At 41.7% G+C, this 24,212-nt stretch overlaps 1 long non-coding RNA gene and 1 pseudogene across 1 annotated transcript; both read left to right on the forward strand.

Moving 5' to 3' along the window:
* Positions 1 to 24,212, forward strand: part of LOC120435794 — a 281,387-nt pseudogene that overhangs the window by 247,641 nt on the left and 9,534 nt on the right.
* On the forward strand, positions 275 to 1,974 carry LOC120435811. The gene is made up of 3 exons (XR_005609932.1): positions 275 to 1,236; positions 1,522 to 1,581; positions 1,938 to 1,974. It is a non-coding gene; the product is annotated as an uncharacterized LOC120435811 (long non-coding RNA).

The following is a 24,212-nucleotide window of genomic DNA, read 5'->3' on the forward strand; positions in this document are numbered from 1 at the left end:
ACACCGTGATCGATGTGAACCCTGATACTCACACTTTCAAGATCCGTGATTCTGTTTCCGGACGAGAGAGAGTGGTCCATCAGAATCTGCTGTTGGTGGCGAATTTCCTGCCCCTGGAGGATGATGTTGGAACCTCGGATCACGTCTCCTCTACATGGGATGTGGACACGGCGCCTGAAGATGATGATGGGGCTGCGTCTGGGGAGAGGCATTTGAATGCCCCTGCTGTGAGCTGTGTTGGTGCTCATGATAACCGCTCACCCGATGCCATCGATGGGACAGCTGACCTGGAGGTGGTCTCTGAACCTTTGGACCCTGGGGAGAGGACGATTGCATGGGTGTCGCAGTTGACGGAGTCCAGCAGGTCCCAGGGAGATGTTACTGATGTTTCAAGCGTGGATTCAGCCCTGCCGGCTGCATCTGGCTTGTCTGTTGGAGTGGACTTCGACCGAGCTGGTTCTAGCATGACGTCCCAGGAGGTCAATATTGCTACGAGCTGTGGGGAGAGTGTGCAAGTATGCTCTACTACACCTGACGTGGCGGTGGATGTAGTTGCTCCTGCCATTGCTGCTCAGTCCCCAATGGTTGACTATAGCCAAACCGGGAATGCTTCCCAGATCAGAACCAGACTTGGGCGACTTGTCAAACCGGTGAATAGACTGATCCAGACTATGTCAAATCAAGTCGTGGCTCGCGACAGGTTTGATGTGAAGTCAGTTTGTAAGTCTTTGATTCCGTCCCTCTCTGACTGAATGTTCTGTTTATATGCCTACCTGAGTGATGGGATTTGTACTTGCTGTTATGTACTCCACATTTTTGTATTTTGTTTTTCCTTTTGAGCCATGGTACACACCTTGTAAGGGGTTATTAGTAGGGTGTATTTCGGGCACTCTGCTGCCAGTTGCTGGGTTGGGAGTTTAGCGCTGCTCCCATCCCACTTCATCCTTAGGGATGCGTTTAGTTGGTGTCTGTGATTTTTGACCTCTGTTTGGTTGGTGCGTACCAGTGTGGGTACCTGAGGCTCAAATTTGATAAAATTCAGTGGGGGTGAGTGTAACGGAGTTAAAAAGACATCTGAAAAACATGCACTTACCTGGTCTTAATTATTATTTTTTAAGTGTGAATTTTATCATTTTTGTTGTATTTTATTTTGAAAACCCAGAAACCGGATCTCATTCTAACGTTTAGAAGCTGCTACGGCTTCCGCTCCTCACAGCGCGCACTTGCACTGTGAGGGTAAGTTCGGTAATGAAAGGCTCTGGCATTTTTATGGTTTCTGGTGTGAATGTTGTTACATAAGTTGTACATGCCGATGTATATAGGTTTATATTGATGTTAGGATGTTTCTGTGTAACCGAAACAAAGGATGGTTGCTGTTAAACAGTGTTTCTGCCGTATTTATGCTCTTTGGCAGTAAGCTTTTGTTAGCCCTCTAGTGGTTGGTTGCTGCGCATAGCAGCAGTAAATGTGTTTGCATTTACTGTTTTTCTGTGCTTTTTGTAATGTTGTTTTACATTGTAGGAGCTGCAATTGTGGTACCATCAGAAGACACCTGTTGAATGTGTTTTATGTCTTCTGCAGGTACGTGAGCTTGTTAATAGTCATTTTGTCTGTAAAGCACAAGCAAGTGAAAATGTAGTGCACTACCGTTAATTTGTCCACTAGAGGGAAATGTTTAGCCAGTGATACTTCTGTTATCCTGTTATTTTGTTTTATACAGTTGTGAAATGTATTTTTATAAGTGATAAGATTTCTTTTTGTATTCAAGTACGGTGTGACAGTCTGTAAAATGGGAGAAATTATTATTTTCCATTATTTCTTTGTTAAAAAGTAGATTGTAAGACTGTCAACTGACAGCGCGCACTTGCACTGTGAGGGAGCTGCAATTGTGGTACCATCAGAAGACACCTGTTGAATGTGTTTTATGTCTTCTGCAGGCACGTTAGCACTGTGCAAAATAAACCGTGAACAGCCAACTCTACTGAGCGTCTGTGATTTGTGAAGAACGGAAGCGTTACACTTACACCATGTAGTTATGTAGAAAGCACTAGCATGCAATAATGTTAACTTAAGTCAGCATAGCTTGAGCCCAATTAGCACACAATTAACCAGGTGGAAACACTAGGAGTCAAAATTTAGCACACACCAATCAGAACCTGCGATGGATAGATAAAAGGGCCAAAGTCAGCTCATTCAGGTTTGAAACAATGGATCCAAAGAGATGCAAAGGAAGAGGACGTGGTGGAGAAAGAGGACGTGGTGAAGGAGGAGGACGTGGTGAAGGAGGAGGACGTGGTGGAGAAAGAGGACATGGTGGAAGAGGAGGACGTGGTGGAGAAAGGGGACGTGGTGAAGGAGGGGGACGTGGTGAAGGAGGAGGACGTGGTGGAGAAAGAGGACGTGGTGAAGGAGGAGGACGTGGTGAAAGAGGAGGACGTGGTGGAGAAAGAGGACATGGTGAAGGAGGAGGACGTGGTGGAGAAAGAGGACATGGTGAAAGAGGAGGACGTGGTGGAAGAGGAGGAGGAGGTGGTGAAGGAGGTGGAGGTGGAGAGAGCGGCGACAAGGAAGGGGAAGAGCAAGGGCACGAAGACAGTCAGTCTCGGATGAAATTCGAGCCACTTTAGTTGACCATGTCCTTGTCCATTGTATGACTATGAGGGAGGCTGGGCAACGAGTACAACCAAATTTGAGTCGCTTCACTGTTGCCTCCATCATCAGAACCTTCAGGGAGGAAAACAGGTAGGTGTACTTGCAGTAAGACTGCTTTGTACAGTAACGTTTAAGTTACTGAATTTATGTGTCTTGAGTTTCAGTATGTTTCCATTATTTTCCTGTAAAATGAATGTGTGACAGTTACAGTAATGAGTGCTTCTATTTTGTAGGACACAGAGACGACCACCTGGTGGAGGCAGGTTAAGGCTTTTGTCGGAGGAGCAAGAGAGGAACTTGTAAACATGGTAATTGCAAATAATGTAATCCGCCTGCAAGAGATTCAAAGGAGAGTGATTGAGGATGATCATCTTTTCGAGGCATAAATGCCATCAGCCTCTCCACAATTGACCGCATCCTCCGAAAGAATCAATTCGGATGAAACAGGCATACCGAGTCCCTTTCGAACGAAACTCTGACAGAGTGAAAAACCAACGTGTGGAATATGTTCAGGTATGAGTTTTGATACTGTATAAGGTATTGTGTACCATCACAGCATGGCAGTTTATGCTGCCATTTCAGCACTCTTGAACTTTGGTTCAGGGTACCGATTGACTCTACTGTGTTATGTGTTTTGCAGAGAATCTTTGAGATTGAAGGACGGCCTGTTCCCCATGAAATGATCTTTGTGGATGAGGCAGGTTTTAACCTGACCAAAAGAAGGAAAAGGGGAGGAACATAATTGGCCATCGGGCTATTGTAAATGTCCCTGGTCAGCGTGGGGGAATGTCACTATGTGCGCAGCCATCAGCCAACGAGGGTACTCCACCGCCATGCCGTACTAGGACCCTATAACACTATGCTTCTCCTTGCTTTTCTTGATGGTTTAAGACAACATATGTTCCAGCTGGACTACAGGGAACCAGCACAGCCAGAGCAGCCTCACTACGTTGTTGTGTGGGATAACGTCAGCTTCCATCGCGCTGCTCTGGTTCGTGACTGGTTTACCAATAACCCAAGGTTTTCTAATATCTTTCTGCCTGCATACTCCCCTTTCTAAACCCGATAGAGGAGTTATTTTCGGCATGGCGGTGGAAAGTGTATGACCGAGAACCTTATGTCCGTGTTCACCTCCTTCAGGCCATGGAAGAGGCCTACCTAGACATATCAGTAGATGCATGCCAGGGGTGGATCAGGCATGCAAGAGGATTTTACCCCACTGCCTGGCTGGGGCCAATATAGCCTGTGATGTGGATGAGATTCTCTGGCCTGACCCAGACCAAAGACAAGATGCTGTGGTGGGATAATGTTTCTGGTGTGTGTTGTACTGTATAGTACATGAATGACAATGTGCCACTGTACATACATTGGTTGCGTCTTTTGTGTTTATCATGTGACAAGGGTTTTGAAGGGAGAACCATAAGCAACCTAATTGTTTTGGAACTATTGTTTTGAATTAATTGTACCAGTGTGCAAAACTCTGTTGTAGTGTGTGTGTTTTTGAGGGCTTGTGTTTGATGTCTGAGGGCAAAGTTCGGTTTTTCAGCAGGAGTGAATAGTTTTGGGTGTAGAGCTTCATTTTGACCTGGAAATAGGATGTTTGGGGAATTGAGTGAGATGTTATGGATTTGTGTTTACTGTTGTGCGGATATGAGGCGTAGTTTCAAGAAATGTGTTTTAGCAAACGAGAAAAACTGTAAAGTCGATTAACATAACATGTAATTGTCTGGCAAATTAAAGCAAGTGAAGTCAGTTAGATTATCACCTTAAAGACTTGTCATTAACACTACAACTACACAGAGTCCCTTTTATCACATTTTTCTTATTTGATAAAAAGACACAATGGTAAATTGAAGGCTAAAGTTATAAAAAAAAAAACAAGGAATGACAAAACTTAGGGTATGAACACCATACTGTTAACCACAGTATGTTGACCCTCGTACAGGTGCCCATATCCAACATCTGGAGAGAGCCTGGAGGTCTTACAAAGAGCAATTCTGGAGACTCAGGGGTAACAGAAATGATAGACTACTGTCAGAACACCTTACAGTTATTGAATGGAACGAATGGCTCGCAAAAAAGCACAAAAATGGTACATTGGGGAGACTGATATATGACATTTCCAAAAAAATACAGATAATTATAAAAGTTAATGTTGCTACTGCTATTTTTTTCACCTTTTTGAAAATGTTATTTGAAAACTTTATGTGAAGAGCTACAGGTCATATAGTTTGCATCCAGCTGTGTTCTGTATTACCTCAAATATTGGCTGATAGTTTATGACACTGTTTTTATTTTTGTATCAAAATTTGTGTGTCCAATCTGTAAGCATTGTTCTCATGTTTTTGTGATTGACATCTTAAAAATACAGTGAGTTCTGGATCTACCCTGTGTGTTGTCATTTATTTTTTGTTACAATGTATTTTAAAGACTTTCACATCTATAAATAGGTTGTAAGGTATATATGGTCCCCACTTTAGATGGGCTCACTCAAGATACTTTACTAACAAGTAGTAAATGGTTTGTAACTTCCTAAATATGTTTATTAAGGTATTTATGAGTATTTATAGATAATCTATCGAAAAAGAAGTTGGTCGATAGTGCATTACAGCTTTGGCAGCCTTTAAGTGACGGTTATAAATGTATTGTAAGACATCTGTTAAGATATAGCAGCTGAGTGATGTTACCCCCGATATTCAGTGTTTATAGAACATCTAGTATGAAACTACTATGTGTAGTACATGTAGAGTTTATAGTATTATGTAGGGTATGTTAACCATCTACTTACCTTTTACCAATGATTTTGTATGCCATTGAACATCCTGGTTTGTAACTGATGCAGAGTAGTGTTTATAAATTTTAACTGCCATAAATGTAAATTATGTCAGTTTGTTTAATTTATTGTGTTTATGTTGTTTATTTCCTTGATTTCCTATTGAGGTAGGAACTAAATTTCATTCTGTGTTGCGCACAGGCCCCTTTAAGTGATGTAAAGGGAAGTCAAAAGAGCATGTGCAAAGAAGCTAAGCTATAATTTAACTAAGTCACAAGAAGGAATAAATAAGCTGTTTTAAAGTAAAGGAAAGCTGTAAAGAAGAAGAAATTGGGAATTATTTTCGTTAAGTTTTGTTCCTGAAGCGGACTCATTCCCTCACGGTTACGTGCAGCCAGCGAGGTATGTTAATTGTGTTTGTTTATCGCGTATTTGTTAACTTGGGTTTAAATGTTTATTTGTAATATTTATGTTTGGTCATTCTGTACTTTTATGTAATGACAGTTTGACGGTGGATTTTATGGTGTTTCGGAGGAGAAGTGTGACGGAGGAATAAATCCATCAGTGAATGAAGAACCTTGGTGTCGGCTATTAACTGGAGGGAGTGATATAAATGATTAATCAATGAGTTTTAGAACATGAAAACATAATTAATAAAAGTGTTGTACATTAGCTTATTCATCATGGATGTTTGTTTAAAGCAGTGCTTGTAAACTATTAACTGATTATGAGAAATACTTTGTAGATGCTGTAGAGATAATTAAGTAACCATTAACTAATGCTTAACAGATGATTAACTAATGCTTAATAGTGTGCACTTATTATAAAGCGTTACCGAAATATGCTCTCTCTTTCTAGTCCCTGTCAGTACTCTTGCTGCAGCATTTTGGATTAACTGAAGGCTTTTCATGGAGGTTTTAGGACATTCTGATAATAATAAATTACAATAGTCCAGCCTGGAAGTAATAAATGCATGAACTAGTTTTTCAGCGTCACTCTGAGACAGGATATTTCTAATTTTAGAGATGTTGCGCAAATGGAAGAAAGCAGTCTTACATATTTGTTTAATATGTGCGTTTAAGGACATGTCCTGGTCAAAAATGACTCCAAGGTTCCTCACAGTGTTACTGGAGGCCAAGGTAATGCCATCCAGAGGAAGAATCTGGTTAGATACCATATTTTTAAGATTTTCAAGGCCGAGCACAATAACCTCAGTTTGATCTGAATCAAGAAGCAGAAAGTTAGCGGCTGTCCAGGTCTTTATGTCTTTAAGACATTCCTGCAGTTTAACTAATTTGTGTGTGTTATCTGGCTTCATGGATAGATAGAGCTGGGTGTCATCAGCATAGCAGTGAAAATGTATGCTATGTCTTCTAATGATGCTGCCTAGGGGAAGCATGTATAATGTAAACAGAATTGGTCCTAGCACTGAAGCCTGTGGAACACCATAACTGACCTTGGTGCAGTGGTTCCCAAACTTTTGTTGCTAGGCCCCCCTTGGTTTTACAAGAAAATGCCCCCCCCCAAACACACACACACACACACACACACACACACACACACACAATTTGTGCATGTGCATGTGCGTCCTCTAACCACACACACCCTTATTTTGCTCCATTGCGGTTTATTTCACACCTCAAACATTTAGTAAACAGTTAAGCAAGTACAAGTAATCTGTAATAAATTACAGGTAGTAATAAAATAAACTACTAACTCTTTTAAGCTACGTCCACACCCACATGGGTATTTTTGACAACGCAGCTGTTTCGTCCACACGTAAACGATGTTTCGAATCACCGAAAACTGAGATTTTTTAAAACTTCTTTTTTGCATTTACATGTGGCCGAGGAATACAGAGTTCGTCACGCAACGTCAAAGGTATGTGTCTCGTCTCACATCACACTGTGCGCCACGTTATTGTTTACCTGAGATGAATTGCAGAATTGGCACCTTGGCACTTGTGCAGGTGAAACCAAAGGGAAGGTATGTGTAACCTGGACGTGTGTCCCTCTATCTACAAAAAGAGATGATCTAGACTGCTGGCCCAAATGCAATGTCTACAATATCCGAATCTAGGTTTGGGAAGGAGATTGGCGGTAGCAACCCTGTAAGAGCAATAAGACTTCCAACCCACATAACACGCACGACCACAGGTTTGTGAAACAAAGTTTGCTTTATATATATTTTCTTTGGATCAGTTCCCTTTGCTCGTTCTCAATGTAGGGATACCTTCAAATGCAGTAACCATCTCAAATGCATCACAAAAATAATTGAAACAATCAAAACAGATGTGAGACAAGAAAGAGACACAATATTTCAACACCCCAACGAAAAGGAAATAGAGAAGAAAATAACATGTGAGTGTCCAGTTCCTTATGGTGTCAGTTTATTCAGTCACCCACTAGTAGTAATATACCTATAGCTTTTTTTGCTTTTTTCTTTAGTGCTCTGAAACACACAGAGGCTAATAGTTTCAAACAGAATACCACAAACAACAGGTATACCTTTAGAAATAAACTGTGATACTTCTAAAAACTGTGTATTCCCACATAGCCACACTAGCACTGTATCAACCCCCAATGTTCCTTTAATGCAACTAGCCCTATAATTATCTACTAGTCACAAACACACTGCAACAGTAAGACTTGTTGATTACACATAGATGATTTAACTACTTTAGGAGCATTTTACTTTTTCTTTAGCGCTCCGAAAAGACACAGGCTAATAGTTTTAAATAGAGCACCACAAACAATAGGTATTCCTTTAGAAATAAACTTTTCTTGTGTTACTTCTAGAAACTACAGATTCTTAACTAGCCACACTCTGCAACAGTTAGACAGAGGGGGTTACAGTTAGACCCCCAACAGTCAGCAAAAGAAGTCATAAAACAAAAAAAGAGCCATCCTTATCAAGAGCATCCCAGCACTCACACATCCCAACTGTAGTTCCATAGTTTTTCAACCTTTTTCATTACAAACAGTTCCTTTATCTTATCATGCCAGAGGTCAACTGAAACCATGTCCAACTGAACCTCCAAAGGTTTTTCACCTTTTTCATTACAAACAGTTCCTTCATCTTATCTTATCATGTCAGAGGCCAACTGAAACCAAGTCCACCTATATAAAAACACCCCATCAGACACATAGTATTTTCCTCAGCACTTCACAACTGCCGCAAGGTAGTGGTGCAACGGATCACGGTTGATCCGAAATCCGAACCGATCCCACTCGACGGTTCGCTACGCACGTAATCCGAAGATTCGAAAAAGAAAAAAGAGTATGCGTATGGTGCGCATGGTCAGTCTGTCAAGCGGTAGTTATGGTCAGCACTAGCGGTCCAAGTAGCGGAGCAGAGGAGTTTGCGGCATTTAAGCAGCCCTTTACTGCCCAGTCCGACCGGGCTAAAGCTAAAAGCTAATGGGGTGTTTAGCTGCAGACGGGAGGCCGTCGTGTGTTGTGCAAAACAAGGTTTAAACTGTGATGAACGTGCTTGAGCCACGCTATGATATCTCGTTGCGCGTCCACTTCAGTGACAAGATCGTTCCAAGCATGTATGAGCAGAAGTTTAAAGTATGGCTGAACTGTCCCAGGCATCTTCTGTTGCTCAAACTACAAATGGGTGGAGCTCCAGGGCAACGGAAAGCCACGTGACCGTGACCGTTCGTTATATCACAGCGGAGTAGTAGATACAAAGCCCTGTACTGCCCTATAGATTACATTAGATTAGATGAAACTTTATTTATCCCTCGGGTGGGTTCAAACTGAAATTCAATTTCCAGTAGCACAGCACCCACAGAAGTTGCAGAATGTGAGCAGAAATATACCATGTTTACACATTTATAAATGCAGAGAATACAAAAGGAATAAATAGAATAAATAGGAATAAGAATACAAGGGAACGGCACATTTTAAGTATTGTGAGTCTATTACACCGTTGGATATTAACAAAAACTATTGCACAGTGAAAAGGCACTACAGCTACTTGTTCCCCTCTTCTCTGTCCCCGTTTCCCCTCCAGCGAGGAGTTAAACAGTTTGATGGCGTGTGGGACAAAGGACTTTTTAAGTCTGCTGGTCCTTGACTTTAGGAGAAGCAACCTGTCACTGAACAGACTCCTCTGGTTGTTTATGGCTGTGTGCAGAGGATGCAGAGGCTGCCCAGCATGGTCCATAATGTCCATATTGCACCTTAATTTGCTTTTATATAAGTGCGTGGAATCAGTCTTCAGTTGAATGTTTTTTAATAGGCAAAAAATACTTAAATAAGTAAACGGCGAGTAGAATTTTTGTCTTTTTTTTCTGTTTTTGCTGATCCGAAAATTGATCCGATCCGTGACTTTAAAACCGTGATCCGATCCGAACCGTGAGATTTTTGATCCGTTGCACCACTACCGCAAGGTATAGCGTTTTAACTTTTTATTTTTTCGGATCCCAGACACAGTGGTGCGAGGTAGTTAGCACACAGTTTGGACATGTAGAAAACATCGTTTGTTTGGAACACATCAGCAGAGAGGTAGAATTCATAGCTGTTCATAAGAGTTTAATTTAATCAAACCTCATTTTACGGATCTAAGTGGCTCCTCATCACTAGCCAATTCACCATTTTATTTAAATATCTGAATTTTCGGAATGGTGATCCAAGCAGTACACAGAGGCTGTTAGTTTTAACACACCAGAATGCAAATATAAATAAAAGCCTGACTATCCTGAGAGCCTAGCTGCAGCGACACCTTTCTTTCACACGGATTCCTGGATGTGCGTTGGAGCCGACTTTGCTACTCGCACAGAGCGTTTCTGACAGTCGGGTGCTGCTTATACAATAGAGAAATGCAACAATACAGCGTGTTTCTCTGTTCCAAGACACCGGGGGGTCTTTCACACAGTAAGCATGTCTGTTATACCCAGTGCATAAATGTCTGTATGTCAGTGCTGATTATTCCAACCCTGCTTAAAATGTGACACATATGTTGTCCGAAAACAAATCCTCTAAATTTGCAAAGTTACTGATTTAAAAATTATATTTTTGAATTTTTAGTTGCATGACAAACATATGAGAGACTCTTGAGCATATTTATATAGCTAATTTCACAATGGTATAAACGTGCTATATATAAAAGAGGCCCAAGCACCAATTCACTCTAATGCAAGCCTCTAAACTGTATGTTGATAAGTGCATGAAGTATACCTCTACCTCTATAGCTGAAAACAGTCTGTATTCATACTTTGAGGATCTGCTGAATTTTTAATGCCACTTTTTGATGAACTGCAGATGATGAATTCCTCTTTATTGTTGAAACTGTTCCTAAGCTATTGTTGCTCATACATGAGTGCCCCCCCATGAGTTGCCTAGCTACTTCCTTACTATGTCAGTAAAGTTTTTGAAAAGGAAACTTTTTGAAAAGGAAGATTTAAAGAAACATCCTAATTGAAGCAAAGGCAAAAAAATGGAATTAATTTTATGTGACTGTTCATATTAAAGCCAATAACAAGTGAAAATCCAAAAACCGGCTCCAATCCTTTGTATTAATGATCCCCCCCCCCCTCTCTCTCTCTCTCTCTCTGAGTGTGTGTGAGTCTGAGTGTGCGTGCCCTCACAGAAGGAAGGTCACAGCAGGAGCTTTTCTCAAACGCACTACCAATCAGTTTATTTTTTTACAAGTGTAGGTCATACAATGGTATAAATGTATTCTTTGCAATACTTTATAAAGATGAAACTCTAAAGATTTTGAGTTCATGCACATTGTGAAACAAGAATCTAAATATTTGTGTCACAATGATTTCTATAAAAGCATGTTGTTTATGGGGATAATGTAACAAATCTTTTGTGGCCCTATTAATGATCAATGGTGATTGAAGAGGAAGCTTGAACCCTGGCTCTGGACATTTTCATGACAAGTGACAGCGCAGACATCTACTAATGAGAGAACATGTTTTATCATCATAAACACTGTGATATGAAGCATCGTTAAAGTGTCACTTCAGTAATGTTGACTCATGTTTTAATAGATGACTTTAAAACACTAAACTCTAATTTCTGTGGTTTATTTTAAGTTTACAGAATATAACATGTGGTAAGATGACGAGTTTTACTTCTCACTGTCCGTGTTATGTGTATCTATTTATCATGTATGCTACTTTGCTCTGTGGACTGTAAAATGTTTCATTGTATTCATAAAATAAACCAGACTTTCACTGTCTGCATCTTTTACTGTTTTTCTGCTTTTGTTCACTCCAAGTTTGACAAAACCTACAGATATCCAGAGTTAACTCACTAACAATGTGAAGCAGTCTCAGTGTATTTAGCTGCTTTTTCCCTAAACACAACCAACTGAGAGAAACGCCTGTAGTCCTCACTTTGGTCATTTGAACGCTGAAGGAGATTTGTTCCATAGACACCTTATACTAGTGTTTCCTGCACTTAATCTATCACTACTATGTTCTATTTAAATCCAGATTCCTTTTATAGTTTCTTTACTAACACATTTGTAGATAAGTTTATTGCTGAACGACACAGTTAGCAGTCTCACTCACTCTCTAGGTTTTGAAGTTTTGTGTGTAATGGTTTAGTCTATCAAACCTTACCCTATTCACCCCAGTATCACAACAGTATGACTCCCAAAGTACGGGGCAGTAAACAACCAATGATTCTAAAGCCAGAACAGAAAAGAAGATGAATGATTGCGTTTTTATGATGCATAGTAAAACTATCCCCTCTTCTTCTTCTCTGTGTTGATGTTGTTGTTGTGTGTGTGTGTGTGTGTGTGTGTGTGTGTGTGTGTGTGTGTGTGTGTGTGTGTGTGTGTGTGTGTGCGTGCGCCTTAGAAGTCAAATAATACATTAGCCATACTTAAAAAACAAAAAAACATCTAAATTTCATTTAGAACTGAGATTCTAAGTTGTAAGCAGAAATCTTATGCTCAGCCAGAAGCATGTTTCCCCACTTTCACAATGCTGAGGTGTCAAATCCACAACCCCCAACAAATGAGGCCTGGGCCTCCCCCAGTGAACAAACAGATTAGGGATGTTTAGAGATCTTTTGTTTCAATATTTTGGCATAGCTCATTCCTGAGGTCAGATGGCCCAGGATGTGAGTGGGCGTTAAGGCGTCTGGGGAGGGAACTCAAAACTGGATTATAGATGGCAGACAGTTGGTGTCGTAAACCACCGCCTCTGTTCACCAACTGACACCAACTGTCTGCCATCTATAATCCAGTTTTGAGTTCCCTCCCCAGACGCCTTAACGCCCACTCACATCCTGGGCCATCTGACCTCAGGAATTCACATGACAAGGTGGGGCCAGGTTTCACAATGAGCTCACCCGAAACCCTGGCTGATTAGGTCCCACACCCGCTTTCACACCTTGGCTCATGTAATTAGAGGATCACCAGGGGGTCCTTTGTCCCTTTTTGAGGGGATACTCTCACTGGTTTTAAATCTGGGACTCTCGGCCATTTGACCTTAGAACTGAAGAAGCTTCTCGGATGAGAGGTAAAACGTCTTCAATCAACTTAAAGAAGTCTTTGCAAACTCCTTTGACTACGATGACCTGGATGACTGAGAACCTTCACAGACATAGAAATCTGTACATTACAGAGAGTGCAAGCATGCATATTTTTCGATTGCCCTTCTTACAATCCAACTTAAATAAAGGTGGGATGAGGTTTTAGGTTTTAGGAAAGTGGTGTGTGTGTGTGTGTGTGTGTGTCCTCAGTGAACTGTATCAGTCTCTGCAGTATCTTCCAGCTGCAGCAGTCACTTCAGTTTCTGTTCAGTCTGACTGAGGGAGGTTTTTGTACGACTGTTTTTCACTGTGTGAACACCCACTGACTGTTCAACCAGTGAGCACTCTGACAGTAATAAACTGCTGCATCTTCAGCCTGGACTCCACTGATGGTCAGAGTGAAGTCAGAGTTTGATCCACTGCCTGTAAAACGAGCTGGAATCCCTGATTGTCGAGTGCTAGCAGCATAAATGAGCAGTTTGGGAACTCCTCCATCTTTCTGTTGGTACCAGGCTAAACAGTGAGAGTTGCTATGAACATAAACATTCTGACTGGTCCTACACTTGATGCTCACATATCCTCCCACAGCAGAGCTCACTGCTCCAGGCTGAGTCACTGTGATCTGTCCTCTGGACTCTGAGGATACAGAGACAAAAACATAAAGCAGCTTCATGGTTTTGTGGGCTTCATTTCAGAGGGACAGATGTTGATAGAGGAGAGGAGTTTGATTCTCTGGACTTTACCTGTGAAGCAGCAGCAGAGGAGAGTCCAGATGAGGACGCAGATCAAAGTCATGTTTTTGATGAGGAGGATTTCTGTGGCTTCTGTTGTGATGAAGGACAGCTGTCAGCCATCCAGTGTTCAACTCTCAGGACTATAAACTCTCCCAGAGCACTGGAGCATGGTGCTGCTGATGCAAAGTGACTCTCTATGGAAATGATCTGACTGACTCCAGCATGATTACATGAGCAATCAACACAGTGTGAATTCACAGGTTTCATTTCAATTGGCCAATATGTTTTGAGCTGTAATTCGGCTGGAAAAATTCAGTAAGAAACTTATATTGAAACATCTCTTGGTCTACTGTGCACTTTCCAGGTGCAAGTGTTTTAGTTTTTTATTTATTCATTTATTCTTCTCCCGATGTACAAACTGGTGCCATGGATTATTAACAGAATGAAACATTCATTCAGCTACTGCTATAAAACTGATCAATGACACCACTGAGGCAATGAACCTTTTAGTGTGACATTGATCCAAGTCTTTGTTCTAGACAGTCTAGGAAAAGTCTCGTGATGCTGTTTAGTAATGGATCAATCAAATTAACATACCACTAAATAAAGTTTTCAAAATCAATTTTATACAATCCAGAATGTATTCGAGCAGATAAGGTGTGGACGTTATTGCCACAAGGATCCTTTCTTTCAGAGGCTCGAAAGTAATTGAGTAAATCACTACAAACCATTTCATTGAAACATAAGATCTGTGCCCTCATTATTCAAAAAAATTAAAAGATTATGTATAAAATTACAGAAGCAACTCTGGTACCTCATTGCTCAGACTGTCCATTTTTCTTTTTTTCTTTCTTTTTTTTTTTTTAGCTGTAGTCATAGAAAACAGAAATTTCTATAGTAGAAAGTGAAAAACATAAACTTTTCTGGGTTTTTTACAAAGTTACAGGGGTTTTATTAGAGACATAGGTAAGCATTTTGCAATTTCGCATAAGTTGTGATTTGTGCAGGGGACTGCAACAATCACATGTCTGGCCAAAAAAGGCTTCCCCTCAGACTAGAGGCTGTCCTGTGTTGTGGATTTTTTTATGATATAAATACCTGTATAAAATGGTAATATGTAGGGGCTACAGCCCCTGCTATGTAGGGGAGTGGGAGTGTACAAGTTGCCCTCAACAACTGAGGGGTGATAGGATCTGGGTCCGTGACCCCCCTAATGCAATTGACCCTGGTACTTACAACTGCAAGAATATTATTACCACTCTGGCTGCTGCAAAAAGAGAAGAGGGGCTCCAGAATTCAAACTCAAGAAATGATGACTGCTTGGAGTGCACTATACTGTCAAACGATAACACAGCCTAGCCGAACTTCCCTCAGATTTTCTGTACCCAACCAGATAGTTAGGGTGCTGTTACGCTGGGTTGTGTTCAGTGGTTGAGAGGAGGCGGTAGAAACTTAGCAGGATAGTAGGAAGAATACACAATTACACTGGTACTGGGAATTCCATAGCATATCCTTTAATGCACCTTCTCTTCATCAACCATACAAGGCCCGATTGAACGGCTGCTGCTTATCAAACATGTCACACAGTGTTCATACAACCTGTAAAGTTGCAAAAGTTTTTGGAGAGGTAAAATATATAAAGTCCGTCTCTCTCAGTGTACTTGCATGCAAGCACGTTGTCCCCATAATTCAGAGAGGGCAGTGGCGCACACTAATGACCTCATAAACTCTGGACTTAGGTTGCATTAAAGAGACACCACACTATTGTGACTGTTACAGTGCCCCTACTCCTAGGCAACTTGGGTTCAACATAAACATGAAACAGCCACTTCTAAATAACGTGAAACTTTAATATCTTCAGATGACCTTTGAACCTTAACCATCCATCAGTTACGATGGGCACTGAAAATCATGGATGGTAAGAAACAATAATACAAAAGAGATAAAAAAGAGATCGGGTTTAAAAAAAATGAAACAGGCAATGGTGACCCCACTGTTTGTAATGATCAGCAGCTGTTGCTGTAAGTTAACGTAGTTTCATGCCATACCACAAGGTGGCAGTATCTCTGTTAACATGGGCATGAGACCTAAGAAGTGGTGAGATACAGATTTTCTTCCGGCTAGCTAAGAATGAATAATAAAAGTATGTTGCAGATCATAAAAGGACTCTTTCTTCATAAATAAGAGACAAACAAAACACTGATGTAAAACCCTTGGTTTACACTAGCCAGAGAAAGGGTCCAAAAATCACAACACAAACAAAAATAATAAAATAAAAGAACAATGAAATTCTCCTCTGCAGAATGATTAACAGTGTATCATAAACATAACACCATTTACAATGTTCACAAGGAAATAGTCCCAGCTTCTACCAGTCAGTTCCAACAAAATGTCCTTTGGATATGAAACCATATACAGTTTCTTCTTTGTAACCGTGTGTAACCGTGGTGAACAGCAGATGACTGCAGGGTCCCAGTCCGTTAAGCTGACCAGAGGTACAGCAGCCGGAGTGAGCAATCCAGTCTCAGGTTCACTAAAGCAAAGTAAATAGAAACCATACCTTTGTCTCTCAGCGACAGTGTGTGGGAAAGGCACCGGGCTACGAAAAGGCGATACTTTCACATACAGCTGAACAAGCAGGATGAACAACCAAGACGTCGTCTGGATGGCAGGGTAACTGACTCATTTTATCGTCGACGTTGGGTCGGTAGAATGCGTCCAAACTCAGGCTAGCAATGGGCAACATTAAGTGATGTGCCTAAAGCTCTCCCGTAGACTCATTAGACTCATCCCATAGACTCCCAGCAAGACAGCTAGCCGTGCAGCCCTGCTCCGAATGTTCACTTAACGACCAAACTCAGCCTAATCCAACTGGAAACGGTGGTGGGTCTTAAAAGAAAGCCCAGCTGAAGTTAGCTCTACTACTTCGATGGCCTGCAGCACCACCCATTGTGGCTACACAAAGCAAGCTTCCTGCACGGAACAAAACTCAGTCAAAAAGAAGTCGCGACTGCAGTAAGTTTAGGCAGCCCTCTTGGATCTCGCTTTTGGGCTCAGTCGAACCGTGAGGCTTTCTTAATATGGTTGGCCGTGGCAACATGCTGGAGACAGCTACCTCTCCTCCCCACGACTCCACACATACACACACACCAGAGCGAACGTGTGGGTTCTCTGTCTTCTATTTGATTTGATTTTCTCTTGCCTTACTCATACAGGCCAATTGAGGCACTATATGGCAGCTATGACAATTTACATTCATGTGCCCTTACACACACACACACACACACACACACACACACACATATATATATATATATATATATATATATATATATATATATATATATATATGTATATACACACACACATTTAATCAATAACTGTTGTAATATTGTCATTTTTAAAATTGGAAAAATATCTTAATGTTTAAACTTAAAACTGACTAAGTAAAACACAAGGAGTGAAAAGTTATCCAGCATCTGGGGGAGGGGTTATGGACTCCTATAAAAGGAGGGTCAGACATCTATTCTGTCACTTTGTGTGTCTCTGCTGTTTGTACTAAAAGCCTCTACACCCCAGGGTTTGCATTACTTGCTTTGCTGTGTGTTGTCTTGCTGTTCTGTGCATTGTAATGTACTGTTTTGCTGTTCACGTGATTCTGTGTATGAAACTCTATTTAAGGTAAGATAAGATAAGATAAGATCAGTGTAGGGACTAACGCGTTATTAAGTAACGCGTTACACTAACTACGTTATTATTGTGGTAACGAGCACGGTAACTAGTTGTTATGCCAAAATCAGGAACGCGTTAATCGTTACTGGGATTTAGATAGGGTCATTATTCGTTACTTCATGTATTACATTCAACTTACCTCAGAAATCGGAACACGGACCTGGGAATGATGTCACACTCGAGTAAACGGCGTTCTGGTTAGCCTCGTAAGACAAGTCGGGATTCCAATATGGCAATGCCCTCGAAAACGGTTGTTTTGCTAGCCCTCTACAAAAAGAAATCACTACTACTAACACATATGCAGCCATAGGCGGACTTTGGTGATTTTTTGTTTTGATGTGCCGATGTTTTTTTGTTTTTGTTTTTTCCCTTAACGGTATAAACAATGAAAGGTGGTGGATTGGCCAGATGCTGGCAGATGTGTAAAAAATAACTCAACTGTTTGGCAGTGGCATTGGGGAGCTTCCACAGATTCAGTAACATTAGCAAGTGGTGGAGGCCAGCAGCTGGATGAGGGAAAGGGGAGGCAGGAGGAGGAAAGACCCGAGGCGGCCGTCTCAGGTGAACTGAACTTCAGGTAAGAAGTTATGACCTGCAGTCTATCTGGGTCAGATATAAACCAAGTTTAGGTGGAGTTTATTTTCGTTGTGCTGACTTTTTACAGTCAGTTACTATAACTCGTACTGCGTACTAGCTAGCATGACGGAGTTTATATAGTGCTGGGCGGGTGCTATGATGTTACTGATGTTGAACTTTATTTTGTTCATAAGGTTAATTATTAGAGTTGCCAACTGTCCTGTAAAAAACGGAACCATTCAGAGAAAATATTTCGCGTTTTGTATTGAGCTGAAAAGGAACACAGTTTGTCCCGTACTTCAGCTACAATGGAAAAAAAAACCCCCACAAAGCTGGAGTTATTCTGTGTCTTTACGCTGCAGCTGTCTCTCATTCTCTCCCCCTCCCTCTCCTGTTGCTACTTCAATCTTGAAACTGATCAATGATCAGCTGATCGGTTTTTCTCTCTTGTTTGTTTATCGCCCACTTTGCGCCAGAAAGAGGAACCCAGTGGAGGTCGTGTTAAACAACAGCAGCATGTTTAAGCTTGAACAGCTGTTGTTAGAATTTATTTAATATTACTTTCTAGTATCAGTGGATGTTTGTTGGAGCCACAGCTGTAAAAGCTGCTGGTCATGATATCGGTTTGGATATGTGAGAGGGGAACATGAAGATGAAACCAGGAGATGTCCTTACTGAATCATCAGAGCTTTTTTTATGTAGCTGCAGGGGCGGGTCTAGCAAAGTTTTGCCAGGGGGGCCAGGTAGGGCATTAACAGAGAAAGGGGGGCACAAAGAAATACTTTGTTTCTTATTCTCATTTATAATATCTAGCTTTTAACAAATAATTTTCTGAACTTTACAACAAACGATTGCTAGATTCATACATATATACCAACAAGACAGTGTAAATCACTGTCACAACAGCGTTTGTTTTCATTCAAAGGCTTTATGGTTTTTCCTATAATGGTGGGCCGGTCTCTAGTCAAAATGCCCGGGACAATTTTTTGTCCCAGTCCAGCCCTGTATGCAGCTCATCTGCAGTCTGGAGTTACCTACATCTTCCTACTCGGAAGGCAGAATTTCCGAGTTCTGAGTACAACTGAAAGCACCACTACTGCAGTTTTCGTGTTGGATGTAAAAAGCGCACGTGACGCTGTGACGTAGGCTAGAATCATGGCGGCAGTCGATGACGGTCCAGGCGTGAGATTTCTCTCGTGGAAATATGCACATGATTTTTTCCTTTCTTTTGGTAGGTGGCACACTGCACTTGTGGCAGGATAGTGCTAACATGTAAGCAAGCTAGAAGGCTGGCAATCTTACTGGGTATCCAGTTAGGGAAGCAACACATTAACAAGAGAATTCTGAGTAAAACCAGGCTTGCAAAATCTCTCCGTCCTACATTGTGGGTGTTGCAGCCTGCCACTGAAGGAGCTGCTCAGTTCTGTTAGAGTCTCCTGCATGGGGTGGGAGATGCTTTCCAATAGGGATGACATGTTAGCCACCATTCTCCTGCAGACGTCGGCTGCAGACTCACCCACCCCCACTGTTGCTGTTCCACCTTGGAACCTTGGACGCCTTAGTCACTTCACACCTCCTCCTCTCACCCTGCTCACTACTCCCCACCTCCAACCACAGCATCCAGTACACATCCAACACACGGCTCCAGCCTATCACTGTCAACCATACAGGTTAGACGGGAAATTGAGGAGGATCAGAGCCAGGAAAGCAGCAGGTCCAGATAGCATCAGCTCAATGGTTTTCAGGTCCTGCGCAGATCAACTGTGTGGGGTGATGGAGCTCATCTTCAACCTGAGGCTGAGGAGAGTTCCACAGCTCTGGAAAACCATTTGTGTTGTACTATTGCCGAAGACTCCAACTCCCAAGAACCTCAACAGCTACAGGATGGTGGCTCTGACATCCCACCTGATGAAAACCCTGGAGCGGCTGGTCCTGACTCAGTCTCGGCGCCTGGTGAGCTCATCACTGGACCCACTTCAATTTACCTACCAGCCTGGCACTGGAGTGGATGATGCTGTCATTCACCTCCTACATCGTTCCCCGTCCTACCTGGAGACTGCTGGGAGCACTGTGAGAATCATGTTCATTGAATTTTCTAGTACCTTTTACACCATTCTTCCAACTGTCCTGAAGGACAAGCTGGAGAACACAGGAGTGGACCATCACCTCACAGCATGGATATTGGACTACCTCTGTATGTGATGTATGTGTTTGTGTGTCTGTCTGCATGTGTGTGGTCATCTGCAGAGACCATGTTGTAGAGTCTGACAGCAGTTGGAAGGAAAGACCTGCGAAATCTGTGTGCCGCATCATGGGTACTCAGGGCTGTGTGTCGGACTGGGTCGTCTTGCAGTACAGGGGCACCACAGGGAACGGTTCTGGCACCGTTCCTCTTCACCATCTACACTCCAGACTTCTTTCACAACTCCACCCAGTGCTTCCTGCAGAAATTCTCTGATGACTCTACAATAGTCAGCCTAATCAATGGTGGGGACAATAGGGAGTACAGAGAACTGACCCAAGACTTTGTGGAGTGGTGCCAGCAGAACAATCTCCAGTTCAACACTAGCAAAACCAAGGAGCTGGTGGTAGACTTCTGCAGGCACAAACATCCTCCACTGCAACCACTGAACATTCAAGGTATGGACATTGAGTCTGTGGACAGCTACAGGTACCTTGGTGTTCATCTCAACAATAAATTGGACTGGGCTCAATATTTAGATGCCCTCTACAGAAAAGGGCAGAGCAGACTGTACCTGCAGAGACTCAGGTCTTTTGGAGTGAAGGGTCTGAAGACCTTCTATGACTCTGTAGTGGCCTCAGTCATCTTTTACGGTGTGGTCTGCTGGGGCGGCAGCATCTCTGCTGGGGACAGGAAGAGACTGAACAGGCTGATCCGCTGTTCTAGGATGCCCTCTGGACCCAAGTGGAGGTGGTGAGTGACAGGAGAATGGTGGCTAAGCTTTCATCCCTGTTGGACAACATCTCCCACCACATGCAGGAGACTCTGACAGCACTGAGCAGGTCCTTCAGTGGCAGGCTGCGGCACACAGATTTCGCAGGTCTTTCCTTCCAACTGCTGTCAGACTCTACAACATGGTATCCACAGATGACCACACAGGTGCAGACAAACACAAACAAACATCCACACTGATAGCCATCGCCCAGTCTCCCTGATGTCCAGTAGTACCAAGTGCAATCTTCCCAATATAGCAAAGTATTATATTCTATTTATATGGTATTTTATTTGTTCTGTTTTGTATAGTATGTTATTCTTTTTTAACTTATCCTGTTCTATTGTTTTGTTTCTTAATCTTTACTGCTCTTAACTTGTATTTTCTGCCATGACCAAAAAATTTCCCACGTGTGCGACTAATACAGGTTTATCTTATCTTATTGGCCAGAAGGTGGATGGCAGTGGCAGCATCAGCTGGGAGGAGAGCAGGAGCCCCGTGGTGCTGCAGAATGACGGCCTCTACAGCTGGAGCAGCACCCTGAGGCTCCCTGCAGACCGCTGGATGAAGGTGGGCTCTGTGACCTGTGAGGCCACCCAGGGCTGCCAGACTCTGGTCTCAGAGCCACTGAGGAGAGTCCAGTGTTCCCAGTCCTGACCTGCCTCAACCTGATACTGGTTTAATGCTCTCATTCTCAACTCTGTAACTGTCTCTCCATCTTTCTTTTTAAAGAACAAATAAAGACTAAAACTGTTATTTTCTTTCTCATAATGACAACATTCATGTTTTAGGTAATAAAGATGTTTTGCAAAGTGAATTTTGGTTGAATCAGACATTTTATTTTATTCAAATCTACAAACCTGCACTTGATGAATATATTTTTCATTTAGAAGAATTTAGACCAACTCTGCACTCCAACATGATGTCTTTATTTTACACTGGTAAAATAAAACACAGGCTGAAAGAACCATTAAGGAGATCTGCATTTTGGCAAAAGCTGAAAAAGGAGTTTCAAAATTGTACAGGTTATTTTTATGTTTATTTAAAGTTACATGAATGTGTGTGGTAGGTTGTTGGTGGTGTTGCTCACCTGTACCAGACAGACTGGTTCATGAAGCAATGCTGGGACCTGGTTGCCATGGAAACAGTCTCACCAGACTACAAAGCAAGTCTAAAGAAAAAGAGTCTTTAGTGTCTCTTATGAGCTGTTTGTTCTGAGGAGAACTCACAGACAGGAGAGTCAACGGATACAAGGAGTGATTAGAAAGAGTGCTAATTGTTGAAAATTAGCAGTAGCTATAAACCTATGTGCGGTACATCAGTCTCATGTCTTGCACTTGAACTATGTTAAACTGCACTGTCCCTTTTAAATAAATAAATTCAAATTCAATCTGAAGTACAAAGTTTTAATTTCATTGACAAACAAGGAGAAGATTAAATGAATGATGACATGAACAAATAATTGAATAAAATGAAAACACCTTCAGTTCAATAACAGCTTTTTCACTCATGTTCATGTTTGATGATATGTTTACAGTAAAATCTTAAATTCACAGGTGTGTTGTTTTTATTTTGAGCCTCACTGATCAGGAACATTTTCGGATTTTTGTATTCAGGATATTTTATCTTGATATAGATTCAGTGGATTTGTTACAGTTCTAAGGTCAAAGGCCATGAAGAAGACTTATCCTGGTATCTGTTAATGGCCCACGTTTGTTCTTTAGTTAAATATATATTTGAAGAACACAACATGTATGCGATAGCAGTAGGACACAAATTTGTGATGAATCACTTTATTTTGCGTGTGTGTGTGTGTGTGTGTGTGTGTGTGTGTGTCTCCTCAGTGAACTGTATCAGTCTCTGCAGTATCTTCCAGCTGCAGCAGTCAGTTTAGTTTCTGTTCAGTCTGACTGAGGGAGGTTTTTGTACGACTGTTTTTCACTGTGTGAACACAGCTTGACTGTTAACATCATGTCTGCTCAGACAGTAATAAACTGCTGCATCTTCAGCCTGGACTCCACTGATGGTCAGAGTGAAGTCAGAGTTTGATCCACTGCCTGTAAAACGAGCTGGAATCCCTGAATCTCGGGTGCTAGCATAGTACATGAGACGTTTGAGGGGGTTTCCATCTTTCTGTTGGTACCAGGCTAAAAGATGGTTGTTGTTCCAAACAAGAACATTCTGACTGGTCCTACACTTGATGGTGACTGTGTCTCCCACAGCAGAGCTCTCTGCTCCAGGCTGAGTCACTGTGATCTGTCCTCTGGACTCTGAGGATACAGAGACAAAAACATAAAGCAGCTTCATGGTTTTGTGGGCTTCATTTCAGAGGGACAGATGTTGATAGAGGAGAGGAGTTTGATTCTCTGGACTTTACCTGTGAAGCAGCAGCAGAGGAGAGTCCAGATGAGGACGCAGATCAAAGTCATGTTTTTGATGAGGAGGATTTCTGTGGCTTCTGTTGTGATGAAGGACAGCTGTCAGTCATCCAGTGTTCAACTCTCAGGACTATAAACTCTCCCAGAGCACTGGAGCATGGTGCTGCTCATGCAAAGTGCCTCTCTATGGAAATGATCTGACTGACATAATGAAATCCTTCGCGCTTTTTCTATCTGAAATGTTTGTCTGAATTAATGATGTCTTTTCTGTTATTCCTTAGTTTCTTATTAGTCAATATTTAAAATTACTCAAAATTGAATTTGCTATTACCATATGGATGATAATGTGTATCCTGCCCCTTACCCTTACCCTGTGCTGGAAAAGCTCCAGCCTCTCCAGAATCCTGTCAAGATCACAGATTGAAATAGAAAATGTGACATCATATTTTTTTTTATTTCTTTGATTTGATACTTTTTATTTAAATATAAATTTGTTGGCCCAACAGCTAATTTAGGAAATTATATAGGTGACTAAATATGATAACTGAATGATCAGCTGTCAGTCATTCAGTGTGTAACAGAATGGCTTACTTATTTATTATTGTCAATAGTAATTGATCAGCTGTAATGAATATTATCCATAGTGTCACACAAGGTCAATCTTCTGAAAAGAAAACGTAATTATTAAAATTCAGACTTTAGATCATTTTTCATTTGTCGTTCCTCAAAGACAAAAGTTTAAATAACCAAAAGTGTTTTCTCACAGTGTTCCTCACATGTGAACAGACGGCTGTACTCCTGCTGACAGTAATAAACTCCTGCACTTTTAGGTTGAACTTCACTGATGGTCAAAGTGAAGTCAGTTCCTGACTGACTCCCACTTAAATAACCACAAACTCTAGATTTACAGG

This window comes from Oreochromis aureus, linkage group 22, assembly GCF_013358895.1.
Source record: "Oreochromis aureus strain Israel breed Guangdong linkage group 22, ZZ_aureus, whole genome shotgun sequence".
Classification (NCBI taxonomy): Eukaryota; Metazoa; Chordata; class Actinopteri; order Cichliformes; family Cichlidae; genus Oreochromis; species Oreochromis aureus.